Below are 6,000 nucleotides of genomic sequence, written 5' to 3'. Positions count from 1 at the left end.
AGACATTTATAGTTGACAGTTGTCATTAAAGAATCATAAGTTGTCATAAAAAAAAAGGTGTCATAAAAGAAAAAGTTGTTTTCGGATGATTCGTCACGTTTAAGCACCGATCCGCATTGGAGCAGCGTGCTTGACTAAGCTATGTATTGTTGTGTTTCAAACGATTACTTACCTGATTCTGTATTTCGTCATTACACTCACCAGGCCCATTAGCTCAGTTGGTTAGAGCGTCGTGCTAATAACGCGAAGGTCGCGGGTTCGATCCCCTCATGGGCCATATAGTTTTGGTACAGTATATACCTTTATTAACAACGAAACTGTTATATTAGTTCGAGTTAAAACCACATTACAAAATGGGATAGATTTTTCATAACTAATAAAAAACAAATTGAGATTTCCTGAAGGTAGATATCACGGGCAAAAAATTCCTAAACGAAATAATTCAAAGTATTCTCTTATCTATCTTTCCTCAATTTTGCTTAGTATGTATTTTATTTAGTGGACATTAATATCTATTATATCCGAAACAAGAAAAAATATCGTCTCGTAACGTAGATTATTTTACATTTTTTCCTGTTATTTTTGGCCATAAATCTCTTTGTGTCCAATTGTGATATTTTTTGGAGAATCAACAATCCCCCCTTGAACCGCTGACAGGGTGGCTAAAACGTGCGTCTGACATTTGACGAATGAATTTTCGGCGAATAGTCGAGTAAATTTTGCTTAACAAATATGCCTAATTTTTGACGGAACAGTTTAATTAGGGGCGATAATGCGAGACCGAAAACCAACAACCCTTACACGTACTAAATAAACACATGTATTTAATCACAGGATGATGGCAATATTTACCTACCTGGTGTTAATTGGGTACTTCCGCTATATATATATACTTTACACAACATAACGTAACATTAAGAGTCTGTAAATTTCCCACTGCTGGGCTAAGGCCTCCTCTCCCTTTGAGGAGAAGGTTTGGAGCATATTGCACAACGCTGCTCCAATGCGGTTTGATGGACACATGTGTCTAATTTCAACGAAATCCGGTAGAATTAGACACATGCAGGTTTCCTTACGATGTTTTCCTTCACTACCGAGTACTGTGACATCTCGTGTGTCTGTAGTTACACTGGATCAGTCATATTTCAAACAGGACCTTGAATAAGTGGGTAGTATCCAGACAGGCTTGCAAAAAGCCACATCACCAAGTAATAATTAAAAATAACTATAAATCATTTGTAACTTGGGGATATGTAAATGGGGATAACTAATTAATTACTATGTATACATACTTTGTCTGCCAAACTTGTCTAGTGGCCAGGTTAAGATTGCAGATATTTTAGACGAAATTTCTTTCAAGACATTCTCTGCATGAGCACGTTAGAAGGTTCGAGTGTCTCTTCCATTCCTTTTATTTATATATCATCTATTGTTTGCAATTTTAAACGGTAATGATTAAAAATCAGCCTAAAAATTACCAAAGCGATAAGTACAAAAGTAAACGTCTAGATTTCTCTTTATTTTCCACAATTTAGAAGAAACCTATTTTTTTTTTGTATCCAAAGCTTGTTCCGTTTTCCATGAGAAATAAACCCAGGATTTCTGTAACGAATTTCAGTGCGACATACTCGTAAAGTCGTATAAGCCGGCACATGTTCACCTTTGATACTAGATACGGTGTAACTTGAACATTGAGCTAGCAAAGTCTGTATGCAAATACAGCAAAAGGCTGACTCGAGTATTTGAACTAGAATTCGCAGAATCGCTCGAAAATTCGAAAACGTTCCAAAAGTTTTCTTATAATTTGATTGTACTACAGATACAAAAACAGTCAAATATATTATCATATAAATTTAATATATAACCTATTTTTTTGTATTTAAAATATTAAATTAGCTCACTGGAGTGGAAGTGGGCTGGTCATCTTTCCAAACGCTTTGATTGCTGATGGAGCTGACACCTGAAATAATGGACACCGCGCTTGGTCAAACTTAGTGTAGAATAAGTAATTAAGTTGGACGGACGATATAAAAATATAGGAGATACTGGTTGCCCAATATCAATGGTTGGCGTTCTATGCTTTGCCTTTCGTTCAGCAGTGGACGGCAAATAGCTGAAGAAATAATATATAAAAATGTTATCACTTTATAAAAATCTTTGCTTTACATAAAAGTATCGATTAAGTAAAGATTATGATATAAGAGAGTTCCGCTCTTCCATGTACCAAAGCTTCAACTTTATAAATGAATTAAATATTTTATATAACATATTGTATAGGATATAGATAGAGTATTCAAATATTTATTTGCATGCGTGCCTTGGTGGTGGGGGGGTGGTGTAGCTTTGCGTGTATGTGTGTTTAATGGTGTCATTTTTGATCATTTCACCTTATTAACATTTATATTTTTTTAATGGTAAAATGATTATATTTACCGATGTCATATTATATATGTGGGAGATAATAATTATTAATCAAGTTCCGATCTTATAAAAAAGGACAAGTTGCTATAGAAAGGGTCGACAGATGTCAACAGATCAGAAGTGGTTCAGTGTTGAACACGGCACAATCGGTGCTCTGAACTGTTTTTCTTTGGTGATTAACCCAAGTGAGTATCTTTGTACTTATTCTGTAATTAAACTCAATTATTCTATATATATCGAATTCATTGTAATGTTTAAGAATAAGTATAATTTATTGTTATTGTTTTAAATATACATTTTTTTGTCACCCGTTCTCCAAAATATATGCGTAGTAAACAACTAGACTAACTACTTCATAAACATGACATCGGTTGACAAAGTTCTTACCTTTGAGAATAAACCATTAAAATTCTTACCAGAAATTGCCAATATGAAATGCTTTCACGACACATTGACGACCATCGACCTTCATAACTTCCATACAAAACACTATTCTCTTAAAATAACCGAGCGTATTTAGTATCGCAGCACTAAAACTTAATTTCCTGGTTACATTAGAGGCTATTCGCTGTTAATTGTAGCAGTAATATAATAAGGAACTGCCCTATATCCCTCCCAAATGTAATATTTCTCAGGTTCATTAAAATCGGTCAGAAAACTTGTAATTATAAATTCCACGAGTAATGCTATTAAATTTTAATTTCGGATGTTTGCGGTAAGCTACCACTTGTTTTAACTTGAATGCGAATAACACAATATACTAATGGATTCAACCATTAATATATTAAGTAGTTTGCGCATAATTTGTGAATAATAATGGTAATCCACATTCAATTTAAATTCTATTGCTGTAATAGGGTTTTTATTTCATTAAATGATGAGTTTAAACTTTTACAAGTGAATCTATTTGTTTCATTAAAAACAATGTTAGACGGATTGGCCAATGGGTTTTCTCGCGGTAAGTCGGTCCAACAACACTATTAATATGTTTGGCAGTAGAATATATATATACCTATGATGAGTGGGTAGTGTCTATCAAAGGGGCCATTTCATTGTTAACTTGTAACTTACGTTGCCAATTCTTATGTTAATAAATAAATATTTTTTATATGTACCTTGTTTATCACAGCAACACGAAGACAGCTGGATCGTTTGAAGTTATTATCTATATAGGATGGATAAGTATATAATATATATAATACAAATCATTAATATCGTTTATATAAAATCTATTGAAATGGATAAAATAGCGAATTTTAATTTTAATCATTGCAAAACCCGATGAGCCGCAATCCTCGAACGGAGCGCGCCATCACGTTCCAGGTACTTTGTTTGTGATTTGCGTTGATTTAAATGAATTTGTTCAGCTTAGCCGTAGAGATCAACAGACGTACTCCTGTATAAACTGTTTGGAAATCTTCTGAAAGCTGCAATAGCTTTGCGATTACATTATGTAAATGCTAAAAAAGTGAGAAGTCAATTGCTATAGAGTTGCTCTAACATAAAACTTTTTAGTAAAACTTGTGGTAATGCTTCGTGCAAGCCCGTCTGGCTACGTAGCACCCACTCATCGGCTATTCTATCGCCAAACAGGCACTAGGGGTATATCATCTTAGTTCCCAAGGTTGGTGGCGCATTGGCAAAGGAATGGTTAATATTTCTTACAGTGCCAATATCTTGGTAGACCATGTTATATGTAATAGGTGGCAAGCGAGCAGGAGGCTCACCTTTTGCAAAGTGACTACCACCGCCCATGGACATCGGCAACTCCGGGGGGCTTTCAGGTGCGTTGCTGGCCTTTAAGGAAAGAGTACGCTCTTTTCTTGAAGGTTCCCAAGTCGAAACTTGATGTAATTATTTATTTTAGTAACGAAACTCTTTTGTATCGCGTTTTGGTTTAAAAACATTTTTTAAAACATTAAAACGAATCCAATATAGATAAAACACATGCTTCAGTGTTTTCATGATCCCATTTATAACAGTCGACTGACTCGCCCGAAAAAGGTTAGTTGCCATTTTGATTTCAGTAAAAGGCCTACACGTTACTACGTTTAAATGATATAATTATACGAATGCTTAGACATTCTAGAGATTGAATATTAATATTAATAAACCAGCGAAAACGATATTTGATGCTAATTGATTAATAACACTTGCTTCGCAATACGTAAAAACATATTAGATAATTTTCATAAAATCAGCGGCAGTAATTATATTTTTTTTTAAATTTAGTAACGGTGGGCAGACTGCTACATGGGTAAACTGATGGTAAGCAATACCCACTACATCGCGATATCTACGGGGTACATATTATTTATAAATTAACTCTTACTCAGTCAATACACCACCAACCCTTTCTATAATAAAATTGCGTAGATAGTTTTAACATTGCCAATTAGTAAATTCAAATCATATCAAGTTATAATATTGTTTTAAATTTACCATTTCGGAAACTCTCCCACTTCTGGGGTCACCGCTTCGCATTATAGAGCCCTCAACTTAAATTCGTACACCAAAACGATTTCAAAATAATATTTTTTGCGATCTGTGTTTATTTTGCAGGTTTTTGTTACACAAAATATAAAATAAATTGTGTAGAGTTGAAATTTCAGTCGTTTCAGTGCATCAATACATCATACATGGTTCACATCTGCTCGATATATGAGAAAATTTAATATAATAGCTTACGTTATCTAGAGCCAATTTTAAATCAAGACGGTACGAGTACCTGACAAGATAGAGCTTCGGTCCTGTAACCACTTGTGACAATTAATATGTCCACTGCAAAGATGGATGGCATTCACCTAATGGGCGGAACACATCTGCGACGAAGAAAAGGGAACGCAATAATAAGATATTTCAGATTTTCCAACATTACAAATAACGTTAACTAAATATACTAAGAAATTACGTCATTAAATTTTTTTTTAGCAAAATTGTAATGAGAAGCAGTAGTAGAGTTTCGTATACAAATGTTCAAATTGTAATTTAGATTTTTTATTTTATTTAGTCTTTAATACAAAAGAAGATCACGTAATGTTTTACGTATTCGAAGGCGGTATCGCTGACAGTGATCTCTTTCAGGCGACCTCCATTGTGGAATAAAGTTGGACAAAGATCCGGAGATGTACACTTTGCTTGATCTTTGTCAGAGCTTAAAGTTAAATTAATTAATTATTAACTTAAACCTGGTTAGCTTGTCTCGTGCTACATTTACACAAAATCTTCCCTCGACCCTTGCAAGATCGTCATTTTAACTTGTCTTCCAGTGTGTGGTCCCTTTGTTGTAACACTTAAGACATACATAACTAATTTTATGTTTAATAATATATATAAGCGATATTTTCATTACATTACATTAACAGCCGGTAAATTTCCAAATGCTGGGCTAAGGCCTTCTCTCTCCTTGAGGAGAAGTTTTGGAACATATTCCACCACGCTGCTCCAATACACACATGTGGCAGATTTTCGTTGAAATTATACACATGCAGGTAAACACAAATTAATCACATGAAAATTCAGTGGTACTTGCCTGGGTTTGAACCCGAAATCATCGGTTAAGATGCACGCGTTCTGACC

General features: G+C 34.3%; 1 non-coding gene across 1 annotated transcript; it reads left to right on the top strand.

Moving 5' to 3' along the window:
* The first annotated feature begins 203 nt into the window (after nucleotides 1–203).
* Nucleotides 204–277, top strand: Trnai-aau. The gene has a single exon. It is a non-coding gene; the product is annotated as a tRNA-Ile (tRNA).
* Nucleotides 278–6,000: the final 5,723 nt, after the last annotated feature.

The sequence above is a fragment of the Vanessa atalanta genome, chromosome 8 (genome assembly GCF_905147765.1).
Source record: "Vanessa atalanta chromosome 8, ilVanAtal1.2, whole genome shotgun sequence".
Lineage (NCBI taxonomy): Eukaryota > Metazoa > Arthropoda > Insecta > Lepidoptera > Nymphalidae > Vanessa > Vanessa atalanta.
The sequence above is the reverse complement of the archived record's forward strand: the minus strand, read 5'-3'. Positions and strand labels throughout refer to the sequence as shown.